At 35.0% G+C, this 14,315-nt stretch overlaps 1 protein-coding gene across 9 annotated transcripts in view; it reads right to left on the bottom strand.

Moving 5' to 3' along the window:
* The window catches only part of TJP1 (tight junction protein 1), a 318,209-nt gene that overhangs the window by 158,394 nt on the left and 145,500 nt on the right, over positions 1-14,315 (bottom strand). The gene's annotated exons all lie outside the window — the stretch shown is intronic.

Raw genomic sequence — 14,315 nt, 5'->3', positions numbered from 1 at the left:
TTTCCCTCCAAATTCCCTATTTCTGTTGAGAGCACCATCAACATCGTAGGCAGATTTATAACTTTGGAATTATCTCAGACTCTTCATTCTCCCTCACCTCGCAAGTTTTATCCATTCATTTAGCCATCACTCTAGTTGAGACCCTCATCACTTCCACCAGTAGTATCATACTGTAATTATATTGGACTCCCAGTCTTCAGTCTTCCCCTTATCCAAGCCAATCTCTATACATCTGCTAAAATAATCATCCTTTATTGTAGTTTTGACACCCCAAAGTTAAAAAATTGCCCTTTGTGAACTCAGTATTCAATCCAAACCAGATTATTTTCTGCACTCAACATTCCATCTCCCATCTCCTCACCTTTGCTTGGGCTGTAGCCAATCCTGAAAATGATCTTGTCTCATTGTTCTAGATTTTTTTTTTTTATTTTAAGGTTCAGCTGAGGTGCCATTGGTTCCATTAAACCTTTTTTTGAGTTCCTCCCCATCCAGTTATTAGAATTCTGTCCCTCTTCAATTTTTCTTTCACTATACTTTTTATAATAGTGTTTGAATATTTTTGTTCTGAATTTAACAAATACAATGAATGTTTCCACATCCATAGTAGAAGAGAAAAAAGAGCATTATATGTGAAAATGGGGATTTTTAGATTGAATGAACTGAAAATAAGATATTTATCTAGATGCTTCTATAATTTAGAGGAAAGTTATATCTATTCCTCAGAAGCTTTGAACCTTAGTTTCTGTATCTATAAGACTCCTTCCTAACCTTAAATCTTTCAAAATTGTCATATGATGTAGTAGAGTTGGGTTTGGTGTTCAAAACCCAGAATTGTAGAAAAGCCATTTGATTATTCTTGGTTTCATTTGGCTTTTCTCTTAAATGGAAAAGGGAGAAAGGTTAAATAGGATGGCTCCAAAGCCCTTTTACTACATTAGATCCTATTATCATCCTAAGTAGTTTACCTAAGGTCACACAAAGACTAATCGGAGAGCCAGGGCTAGAACCCAAAATCCCAGTTTTCTTTCCATGATACCACACTGCCTATCCATTTATAGAAGTTTAAGTGTTGTTTCACATTCTTTTTGCTAAAAATAAAATTTACAGAATTCTAAGAGAGATAATAATTTCTAAAAAAAAAAAAAGCATTAACAAATAGGTCCTAGCATTACCAGTTCTCCATAATGCAAACACCAAATTTGATACTGATTAAAAAAATGGAAAAATAGAACCATGGAATAGACTAGATAAAAAAGACACAGACATAGACAAACTCAGTAGCCCCATTTTAGATAAACACAAAAAGATAAACTGCTGGGGAGAGGACTCAGTATTAGCCCCCCCAAAAAATTTAAGAAACTAGAAAGCAATTTGGCAGAATAGAGAATAAGATCAACATCTTGTGCTATATAGCTATATTAGGTAGTAAGTAATAAGTAGATATATATATAAATAAAATTTTTAAAATGGTTGTAACAAAGAAAAAAGATAGAGAAAAAAGAAAGGAAGCACTTTCTAGAACTATAGTTAGGGGAAAAATTCAAACTCAAGCAAGGAATAGAGAAAATCACAAAGGACAAAATGAAGAGTTTTCCAAAAGTTTTCAAAAGAAAAAATGCAAATGATCAACAATTATATATGGAAAGGCAAATTAAAACAACTCTGAGGCTTTCACCTCACATACATTAATTTTGCAAAGAAAATAAGAGGCAGAAACAGTCAATGTGGGGAGGATCTGGAAAGGTAGTGGTATATTTGTGAATTAGTATCATCATTTAGGAAGATTAGATGGATTTATGCAAGAAAAATGTCTAAATTGTCATATTCTTTGATCTAGTAATAACACTAATGATATATCTTGAGGGGTGGGGTTCAAGTTATTCATAGCAGCACTTTTTGTGTTAAAGCAAAGTTAGAAACGAAGATTACCCAATAATTGGGAATTTTGGAATAAATTATATTATTTGAATGTAATAATATTATTGTTCTATGAATAAGAAAGTGAAGATTCAGAAAATCATGGGAAGACTTGTATGAACCAATGCATAATAAAGAAATCAGAACTAGAAAAATAATGTACACAATGTCTACAATAAAGTAAATAGAAACAACACCAAACAGATTAAATGAAATGATTAATCTTGGTCTCAGAGGATAGATGATGAAATATAGCTCCTTCCTATTGGGTAGAGAATTGGGAGACGGCAAGTGCAGAATATATATCATGCCAAATGTGGCTGCTATATCAGCTGGCTTTTCTTACTATTTTTAATTTGGTATAAAAGAGAATTATGAAAATGACTGTGGCATTTTAAAAAAGATATCAATTATACTTAGAAAAATTATATTGGTTCTTCTGATCGCCATCATATAATAAAAAAACGATACAATGAGAGTGGTTGTATAATGACAGCTATCTTTTTTTTTTTTAAATGGGACTTACTGTTTCATCTATATAGGGAGCTCCTGAAAAGAAACTTCCTCTACCAAGGCAGAGTGCCACTTTCTCTGCAATTTATATTTTTAGCAAGTAATTTGGGGGCATGAGTGGCTAAATGAATTGCCCAGGGTCATTCAGTCAGTATGTGTCCTAAGCAGTGATGACAATCCTTTTAAAGACAGAGTGCTGAGCTCCACTGCCCACCCCAGAGACCAATTGCCAAGCTCCTTGCCATTCCCATTACTTCAGCCAGGGGAAGGAGGAAGAGCTCCCATTGGGCTGCTGGGCAGAGGGGTAGGTGATGAGAGGCATGTATAGAAAGGGGGAGAAGAATAGCCTGAGTACTCTTCACCCCTCCAGCTATGTGCCAAGCTGTGAGCTATGCTCCCCTTAAACCTAGCTCTTCTCTAGCCCCACCCTGAGAATCACCTTCACCACAGACTCACCAGGTTGCTATCTGCACCAGACCCTCACATGCTCCTTAATCCAGATAAGGGAAGAAGGAAGTGCTTTCATTGGTTTCTGGTCAGAGGGGCAGGGCATATGAGAAATGTCCTCAGGTGCATGGAGAGGGGGAGGGGAGCAGCTCTGCTCCAAGTCCCTCTGCTTTCTAGAAATGAACTGTGGCAGGCAATCGCAGGTGTGCCCACAGAGAGAGCTCTGTGTGCCCTTTTTGGCATATGTGCCATAGGTTTGCCATCACTGCCTCATACCAAGTCTTCTTGACTCCCAGGCCATCTCTTTATAATCACTATGAAGTCTCTTTAAAAGTCTACTTCTAAGAGTAAGTAAGCAAGAATAAGAGTATAGAGGTAGCTAGGTACCACAATGGATGGAATACCAGGTCTGGAGGAACTGGGTTCAAATTTGGCTTCAGACATTTTCTAGCTTTATGTTTCTGTGCAAGTCACTTGACCCTAGTCACCCAGGCCTTACCATTTTTCCATCTTAGAATCCATACTCAATATACTTCTAAGACAGAAGGTAAGAGGGTTTTTTTTAAATAGATGAAATCAAATTCAGCCTACATTCTTCATGTTACTTTCTTTTATCTTCTATTAATTATATGCTGAATGCTTGTGTTTTATTTATTATGGCATTATCACTATATATTATTAAAAATGCTTACATGCTTTCCAATATAACATACCTTGTAAAGGTCTTAAATGTATATTTCTATTCTATTCAAAAATAAAACAGGAATATCAAGGGAAAACTAGGCTGAATTTATAAGGAATGTTGTTCAATCAAAACAACCTTTCAAATACTTAGAACTGTATGGAAGGAAAGCATTTAAGACTATAATATCATTGAAAAATATTTATTAAGTGCCTACCTAGAGATAGAACTATGCCTGATAAGATACAAAGCAAATTAAATAGGAGTATTATAGTCAGTCTTAACATTTATAAATGAATAATGCTCTTTACTATTTCAATTAATCATTGGCATACTAAATAATGCTGAGTTTATGAGATTAGTAAGAAGTATTCCATTAACAATGGCTTTTTAGAAAAGTTTTTAATCTTAAAAATACAGAGGGTAATGCCTTTGTTCTTTATTTGGATCTTTACAATGGCACTCTGATGCTAAAAGTGAGATGGTATTAGTATTTCTGGCAATGAATAGGCAAATAAAGTAGAGGTTTTTTAGTTTGTTTCATTTGGTTTTCAGCAAATTTGATTCAAAGAAGGATGAATTCTATTTTGACTTTATCAAACAAAAGTGAATCTTTATTTCCACCTCAATATGAAAAGCTTGAAAGATCTTAGAAAAAATCCGTTTACCCATTGAAGGGCCAGAACATTGTGGCTATGTCTTTATGATAAGAAAACATTGAGAAAACTGACAATTTCAACCAATAAACCCAAACATTCAGATAACTTACTCAGATTTTTAATTCCCATTCATACATTTCAGCATTATATAACAGAAACCCAAGTTTAACTGGCTCCATTAATACTGTCAGAACCAGCCACCAACCCTAAAAAAAAAGAGGAAGAAAACAGAGGCAGCATCAGTATCCATAACATGAGGTCAATATGACCTTTAACAAGGAGTTGACTGACCACAAAAAACGGGATTTTTAATTCTTCTCCATTGAGACAAAATAAGCCCTCAGATGGGAGAGTGGAAGTTTTCCCAGGAATCGTCCCTCTTTTGGGTTTTAAGAATCTCAAGGAGATTTTAAAAAAGGAGAACAGAAAGCTGGCTGTCATCTGACTGTAGCAGTATAACCTTGGCAGCAGCTAGTATCTACCCTGGCTAAAGTTATCTTCTTAAATCCATGAAAGATGACTGTGAGATGAATATAGAAGCTCCCTTTGAGCCTTTGGGCTGGGAGAAAATAGTTCCAGTACTCCCTTCCTTAACTCAGCAGGGTCTCCCTTGAGACAATGGCTGAAGAGAGATGTTAGGGTGTTCTAGGTGGCATCAGCATGGCACACTTTGGCTGAGCCAAAATAGCCACATACACTGAGAAACATGAAAAGAAACAACACTTCCAATCTCTTTCTACAATACAAATATGGTCATAACACTGAAAGCAATGTGAGATGAAGCAGAGAAATAACCAGAGGCCAATATCCCTAATGAACATTGAAACAAAAATTTTTAAATAAAATATCAGTAAGTAGGTACAACAATATATTAGAGATTTTATGCACTATGATTATGTTGGCTTATAACAGAAATATATGATTGGCTCTACATAAGGAAAACTATATGTATAATAAATAATGTTAAATTATAATTAAAAATTATATGGTTATATGAAAAAATACTGAACAGTCTCTTGACAAAATCCAACATTTACTTCTATTAAAAACTCTAAAAATCATAGAAATAAACAAGTCTTTCCTTTATAGAGTAAATAGTATTTATCTAAAACCAAAAGCAAAAAAAAAAAGTTAAAATCTTTCCAATAAGATCAGGAATTAAATCATTACTTTAACATACTGCTAGAAATACTAGCTATCTCAATAAGATAAGAACAAGAAATTGAGGGAATAAAAATAGGCAAAAATGACCTTTTGTGGATTATGTAATGGTATATTTAGAAAACCCTAGAAAGTCAACTAAAAATAATTGAAATAATCAAAAACTTTAGTAAAGTAGAAGGGTATAAGACAAATCCACATAACTCATTAACATTCCTAAATACAACAACAATAAACCCAGCAGGAATAGCCAGAAAGAGAAATCCATTCAATGTAACTACAGAAGCTATAAAATATTTGGAAGTATATGTACCAAGATTCACCCACAGACTATATAAGTCTAAGTATAAAACACTCTCAAGAGAAATATAGACCTAAATAATTGGAGAAACAATTTCTCATGGATAGTTTAAGTTAGTATAATAAAAATAATAATTCTATGTAAATTAATTTGTAAATTTAGTGTTATATTAAATTCCCAAAAGAATACTTTGTAGAGCTAGGAAAGAATAACAATGAAACTTGATATGCTGAAGGATATCAAGGAAATAAGGGGAAAAATCAGAAAGGAAGGGGTTTTATCAGTACTAGATCTTAAACTCTACTACAAAGGAGAAATCATTAAACATTATTTGCTACAAGTTTTTTAAAAGGTTAGACAGATAAGACACAAAACATTCAGAAGCAGAGACATATTTTTGCATAGTATTTGATTAAACTTTAAGACTCTAGTTGCTGAGGGAAGAACTCACTGACAAAACTGATGGGAAAATTGGACCATGCTCTGGCAGAAATTAGGTTTAGAAATTAAAAGAGGTTTGTAACACTCATCAAGATAAGCTCCAAATGAAATACAGCCTAAATATAAAAGGTCATATCACAAATAAATTAGTGGTACAAGGAAGAAAATGCCTTTAGGATCTATGGATAAAGAATTAATTCATGACTTAATAAGCAGTAGAGAATATGATACACAATAAAGTAAGCAATTTTATTGCATAAATTCAAATGGATTTCTGCACAAACAAATCTAATACAGTTAAGAATAAGAAAGAAAATCAGGGGGCAGCTGGGTAGCTCAGTGGATGGAGAGCCAGGCCTAGAGATGGGAGGTCCTAGGTTCAAATCTGGCCTCAGACACTTCCCAGCTGTGTGACCCTGGGCAAGTCACTTGACCCCCATTGCCTAGACCTTACCACTCTTCTGCCTTGGAGCCAATACTGTGTATTGGCTCCAAGACAGAAGGTAAGGGTTTAAAAAAAAAAGAAGAAGGAAAATCAGTAGCTGGGAAAAAAAATCTTTATATAGTGTATCTGATAAAGGTCCCATAGTCATGATATATATATATGAAACTGATTCAAATTTGTAAGATTAAGAGCTATTCTCTAATAGGTAAATGTTTGAAGGATATGAAAAGGAAGAAATTGATACTATCAACAAACATTTTTAAATGCTCTAATGACTAATAATTAGAAATGAAAATTAAAACAATTTTGAGAACCCATCCCATACCTATCAGACTGGCAAAGATGAGAAAAGAAAATGACAAATGCTAGAGGGACTATAGGTACACTATAGTGCCCTGTTATTAGAACTGTGAATTGGTCCAGACATTCTGAAAAACAATTGGGAACAATACCTAGAAGTTAACAAACTGGGTGTTTCCTTTGATATCTACCCCTACTAGCCCAAAGAAATCAAAGGAAGAATAGGATCTATATATAAAAAATACTTATGGTAGCTCTTTTTATATAGCCAAAAATTAAAAGTAAAGTGCGTTACCTTTTTATTGGTCAAATAAGTTGTGGTATATGGGTATGATTTTATGTGCCAAGTGAAATAATTAAAAGAAAAACAGTTTTAGAAGACTAGGAAGACCTCTATGAACTGAGCAGAACTTGGTGTACAATTTACACAATTATAATAACATTCTAGGAAAAAACAACTTTGAAAAACTTTAGGACTCTAATCAATCTAATAATAATCCAATAATCCAAAAGAATATAAGTGATATACATTACTTGCCTCTTAAAAGAGGCCATGAACTTAAAATGCAGAAAAAGGTATAGTTTTGGAGATGGCTAATATGGGAATTTGTTTTACTGGATTATGTAGCTCTGCACTGAATGATTTGTTTTTAGGTTTGTTTTAATTGCTCAATGAGGAGGGAGTAGTGGGAAAAACAAAATAATTTTTAAAATGTCACTTAAAAAATTAAAAATAAATTTTAAAGGAAAAACCCTCAAATCCCAAAGGTACCCTCTGGAATTCAGAGGGGGGTATTTAGTTTTGTTCTGTGGAACTCAACTCATCAAAGAGAGTACAAATTGGAATAGAAACCTGTGGAGCCAATATGAGCTACAAAGGAATGTCTGTTCTCAGACTTCATTCAAAAGCAACTCACTGAGATTTAGCCTTAAAAAATCACAAAAATCTAAGCCTTTCCCAACACAGATACACAAACTTTGAATGACAAAAAATTCTTCCTCACTTCCTGAGAAAGTATTCTCTTAATGGCATACAGCACAATGCATACTACCCATACTAGAGCCTCAAAAAAAATTTTTTTAAACCCTCTTTTCCCCCCTACTATAACCCTTTCCTTCCGTCTTAGAATCAATACTGTGAATTGGTTCCAAGGCAGAAGAGTGGTAAGGGCTAGACATTAGGAGTTAAGTGACTTGCCCAGGGTCACACAGCTGGGAAGTGTCTGAGGCCAGATTTGAACTTAGGATCTCCCATCTCGAGGCCTGGCTCTCAATTCACTTAAACCATCTAGCTGCCTCAGTATATATATATATATATATATATATTGATTGATTGATTGATTGATTATGTCAGTGGTGGTGGTGGTGCTGGCATAGGCTTCCTGGGACAAATCTTCATTTCCTCTCTGAAAAATGAGAATAATATTATATTTATTATCTACCACCCAGGTCTGTTTTAAGGATCAAATTAAATAGGTGTACTTTTTAAACTCTAAATTTCTATGTAATTTAATTTCATTGTGCAACACACAGTTGCTAAGCACTTTCTCTGTGCAAGATACTATGTTAAGTGATAGAAACATAAGCTAAAACTATTAAACAGTTTTTGCCCTCAAGAAGCTTATTTCCTAGCAAGGGATATAACATGTACACAACAGTAGGTAGAACACAAAATAACGAGTCGCAGTGCATTAAGAATTTGAAGAGGGAGAGAAGACTCAAAGCTGGAGTCATCAGGAAGGTTCCCCGGAGGAGGTTCTAGAACTAAGCCTTTAAGTTAAATAATGTCATATGGGGGTAGCAGCAGCAGCAGCAGCAATAACACTACTAGTAGTAAGAATTGTCCTTTAAATCTTCAAACTATGTGCAAAATAATAAAGATGGAGGCAGTGATGTAAAATGGAAAAAATACTGATCCGGAGTTAAGACACCTGGGCCCTAGACCCAACTCTATTACTAACCCACTGTGTGACTTCAATTCTCTGAGCCTCAATTTCCTCACCTATAAAATGAACACTCTTAATGCTCTTTGCAGCTCTAAAATGGAAGTATTTTATAGAATGATGTTTAAAAATAATGAGGAAGCATAAGGCCAAAGAATACAATTTCTTGCACAGGGTCACATAGGTAGTAAATAGAAGAGTCTAGATTTGAACTCAGCTTTCCCTAACTTTAAAATCAGTGCTTTTCCCATTGCATCCCACTGCATCCCTTTAGATCTCTGCCCCAATAACTAAATGTTATAGCGATATTGATGTTGTCAGCTCTATATTCCTGAAGCTGGAAGAGCAAAAATATAAAATCTGGGATTGAGACAGTTTACAGGAGATATTCCTGGGAGTTCCCATATAAGCAGAATTTAGTAGCAAAACAACGTTGAAAGGGGTTAAAAATTCCAAAGTTTGGTCAAGGATCTCTGTGTATTTGGTGATGCTAATCTAAGTGCTAATTGCTAATATCTGAGAAGATTCATAACAACTGTGAATGGTCCAGCCATTCTGGAGAGCAGCTTGGAAGTATGCCCCCAAAATTATTAAACCATGCATGCTCCTTGAACCAGTGATACCATTATTATGTTTATACCCCAAAAGAGACAAAAGAAAGCTCTTTTGGTGGCAGCAAAGGATATTGAGTGGAATGCAATAATAAACCAAGAGACCAGAAGGATGATGGTGAAACATGCCTCCCTCCTGACAGAGATCCCCTCTGTGCATATTTGACCACCCTGGGGCTCGCTCAGGGTAGCCCTTTACTCTTGCTACCTATTTCCAGACAGAGAGCTTTGCAGGTTACACATGTCTCTGGCATTCCCTGAGCTGTGGACTTGTCTGCTTTTAAGCTTTCTTTTTTAGCAGCCCCCTTTCCGAGTGCTGGGGGTGCCTCTGATGACTTAACTTTTGTGCAGTTCTGAGCTGAAAGAACAGAAGTGTAGTTTCTCATTGGATTTCTTGATCATTATTTATTCTAGTACAAAATTCAGGCTTTTGCTGGGATAAGTAATGTGGGAGCTGGACAATCTGCCTCCATTCAGGCAGACTCTTTGGCTAGAAGTCAACAGGATTGGCTTTCACCAGAGTAAAAGGGGAAGAAAGGTTGCTGAAGTTGGGACACCAAGTTGCTTCAGTATTAAGGTTTCTTGTTGCTGGTACTACGATCTGTTCTCCTACTTACCATCTTTCTGGTCCCTCATACTCTAATTGCCTTTGTAAGGCTTGTTTTGTTCCCACCCTTGAGCATCTGGTTTTTTTGGATACTTCACACACATTTATCCCAGGTTTCCTACAGTTATTTCAGTAGCATGCAAGTTTTTGGTACAACACTTACTTTAAGTTTTTCTTTGATTTTTTAAAAGTAATGCCTACATTTGTTATCATTTACTTTAAAAAGTTATTGTTATATAATAAGCATTTAGCTAAATTCATAAAGCTGAAAGCAGCCTATTCTTCTGTTCCAATAATGGTAGATCACTCGTGGTTCCTTCCAACTTGTTTTGGAAACCAGAAAGCTTACTAGTGCCAAGATATTCAGAGGCAGCTCGAGCTGGAAATCTGCAGGTGAATTTTAAACTGATAAGAAATCTCTAACAAGATCAAGGAACACTATAAAAATAACATTGGATGAGTAGTTCTCTTTATTTGGGGAAGTTTATGGCTATAAAAATCTACTCCTTTTCCCATGGATACAGCAAGAATGCGTGTTTTAGCAGTTACTAACACAGAAATGATGCTAGCAAGTGCCACAAAGATGTTAGAAAAGAATATAAAATTTAAAGTACAAGTTACAGAAATGAACTGTGTGAATCTCAGGAGTCTTAATGTGAACTAGTTTAGTTTATCTTCTCTGTATTGTCAAAAGATTTACCTTATAGAATCTACTTTATTCTTGGGAATATAGTCCTTCTGAAAAATAAGAATGCAACTTGATTTAACTTCGGTATACCTATAATGTGAAAGAAAAGCCATACTAGCTATGGTGCATTTTATACATATAAATTATGACAACATTAGGACAATCATAAAATTTTCATTGTTCATAAGAATTATTTTAATTCAATAAAATAAGAAAAATTCCATATAAATGTGCTTTAATTTATATACTGAAACCATTATTTTTACATAAGAATTGTAAAAACAGATGCATAGGAATCAATCCATTCATACATATTTACTAAATGGTTTTTCCAAAATTACTGTTAGATAATATGCCCCCATATTATCTATTTTTATCATATTTATCTATCATATTATATGGTTTCAACTACAACATAATAGTAAGAAAACTGGTCATGGAGGTAGAAGACCTGGGTTCCACTCCTGACTACAGCACTTAAAAGCTGGGTGATCTTGAGCAAGTCACAACTTCCTGTGCTTCAGTTTCCTCATCTGTAAAATGGAAATAATATTTGCTCTACTTGCTTGGGAGTGTAGCTAGGTGGCACAATGGGTAGAGCACGAGGTCTGGAATCAGCATAATTTATCTTCCTGAATTCAAATCCAGCCTCATTTATTAGGTATGTGACTCTGGGCAAGTCACCCTGCCCTATTTGCCTCAGTTTCCTCATCTATAGAATGAGCTTGAGAAGGAAATGGCAAACTTCTCCAGAATCTTTGCCAAGAAAATCCCAAATGGAGTTACAAAGAGGAGGACATGACTGAAAAATGACTGAACAACAACAAATATGTGTTTATATCCTTTGACATTACAAATTGCAACAGAAATCAAGAGGAAACAAGAACACACAATACGCACAGGGAAAGGAACACCTTTCAGCTTCTCTCATCTTCTGCTATGGACTTGAACTCAAATCTAAAACAGAATCACTGTCCCACAACCCAGTAGGCTAATTCTCTGGAGAATTAGGAGCTTATGGGAAGTTGGAATAGAGAATTGGTTTTTTGTTGTTTTTTTTAAAGTCTTACATGGGCCCCTGGGGAAAGAAAACTTTACTTCTTGACTTGATTAAGCCCATGGAAGGTTTCTCTTCATGTGTTAATGACAGCCTAGTCTCCAATATGAATTTTATTTTTATTCTGATCAAACATTTTCCAACACTCCACTTCATTGTTGCTTTTAAAGGCAAATTTTACTTTTCATGTAAGCCAAAAACACTGGAAAACTTTCCAAACATTCCAGAGTATTAAGTTCTGAGTTGACATTTGACTTCGATAATACCATCTTGTTTTTCTCTGCATAAATATACCCTAGTGACAGATACTCCAGTAGAGTAAATAAGTTCCCACACAAATTCCACATGACACACTGTGTGGGGAGTTCACATAATAAAACAAAGAATGTTCCCATTATGTTTTCTAACCAGTATGCATAATTCATCTAACTATGCTGCTGTCAGAACTATGATTTATATACTTTATTCTAGGGAAATCTAGAAATGATTTCTAGAAACAACACCAATGAAAAATGTCTGTCTACTTTATGAAGTTGTTAAATATTATTATTCTTAATTAGTAGTGTCTACCCTTTACATTTTAGTGAGGATGAGGGCAAAATGTACTTGTCTAAACCCATTTAATAACCTAACCCAAAGCTAATTTTGTAGGAGAAAATGTGCTGAAGTGTTGGGTGGGTGTTACTAGTAATGTTGTGGGCAGAATTAGGTGATATGGGTGCAGACAGTCATGTCAGATATAAACATTCAATGCACAAGGAGGACTTAAAAAGAAATTAACATACCACTATTTTTAATGGAGAAAAGGTTTTAGATTACTGGAAGAAAAGGGGAATTTGCTGACTTTCATATTTACATCAAGTTCCATTTAAATTATTTTCAGGTTCTATTCTTTTAAATTACTAACATGTGCATTTCTGACTGGATTAGATACAAAGTGATTTCCTTAAATAATAACCATGGCATTAGGTAGATATTTATATCATTTATTCTTTGGTTTTTCTTTTTTCAGAATTCAAGCTCTTTCTGGGTTTAAAAATGGGAATATGAGGGGGCAGCTGGGTGGCTCAGTGGATTGAGAATCAGGCCTAGAGATGGGAGGTCCTAGGTTCAAATCCGGCCTCAGCCACTTCCCAGCGGTGTGACCCTGGGCAAGTCACTTGACCCCCATTGCCTAGCCCTTACAACTCTTCTGCCTTGGAGCCAATACACAGTATTGACTCCAAGACGGAAGGTAAGGTTTAAAAAATAAAATAAATAAAAATGGGAATATGGAGAGGGGGAAAAAACCTCATCATTTTTCACTGAGTAAAGGAAGAAATGACCAATATTATAAGGAAAGCAACCCCACTAGATTCAGTGAGGCAATCTGGTTGTTTCATCATTTCTGTCATGCATAGTTCTTATGACTAAAAAAAAACATTAAAGTCAAAAGCAGGACTAGGTTTGGGGAAAAGAATGATAAAATTTTGAATTAGAAACACTATTGGGAAATATATAGTTATATGCTTGTTTACTGTAAAGTCAGATGTCCAGAAGGTAGTTGTAGACATAGATCTGTAGTTTGGGAAAGAGATCAGTGCAGCAGATATAGCATTGTATAATAATAATAATAACTATTATAATAGCTTATTTACTTGGTTCTTTAAGATTTGTAGAGTGCTTTCTCCATAATGCCACCAACTCAAATAAGTTTAGTTTAGTCATTTTTTAGTCATGTGACTGAAATGACTTCATGACCCCATTTGGAGTTTTCTTGGCAAAGATACTGGATTTGCCATTTGCTTCTCCAGTTCATTTTACAGATGAGGGATTTGAGGCAAACAGGGTGAAGTGACTTGCCCAGGGTCACTCACCTAGTAAAATGTCAGAGGTAGGATTTGAACTCAGGAAGTTGAGTCTTTCTAACTTCATGCCCAGTACTCTATCCACTGTGCCACCTAGTTGCCCATATGCATATGTGTGTATATTTGTGTATAAATATATGTATTTTTCCTATAATATTAAAGACTTCATACATTTATATTAAAAAATCATTAGGGAAATACTTAAGATACTAAAAAACCAAGGTCTGGGAAAAGTTTAGGTAACATGGTGAATTTTGAGATAGAGAAGAAAGTTATATGGGGAGAGCCAAATAAATTCTGCAAACATTTATTACTGTTTATTATGTGTAAGACACTGTTTTAAGGGTTGGATGTACGCCTTCCTGCTGAGGCGACCCTAATTTGAGCTTTATAGAATCACAGAAGCTCAGAGTTGAAAGGGGTCTGAGGTTGTCCAGGACAACTAAAGATAATAAAAAGCTCATTTCGTTTGGCTTTTTAGTTGTGTTGGGGAAAGGGGAGGGCCAAAGAAGAGATATGAACATTGGCTAGGGTAGATGGTGTATGTTAATGGATATAGAAAAGAGCTGCTTAAATCTTGCCTTGCTTCTGTTTTCTTTGTTTAGGAGAATGATTTGGGGACTGGAAGAGAGGGAACAAAAACAGCTAATAGGGAGTTAACATCTGAGATCAGAAAGGAAAGAATAAGAAAGCATT

This window comes from Monodelphis domestica, chromosome 1 (genome assembly GCF_027887165.1).
Source record: "Monodelphis domestica isolate mMonDom1 chromosome 1, mMonDom1.pri, whole genome shotgun sequence".
NCBI classification, from domain to species: Eukaryota; Metazoa; Chordata; class Mammalia; order Didelphimorphia; family Didelphidae; genus Monodelphis; species Monodelphis domestica.
This window is presented reverse-complemented; position numbering and strand designations above follow the sequence as displayed.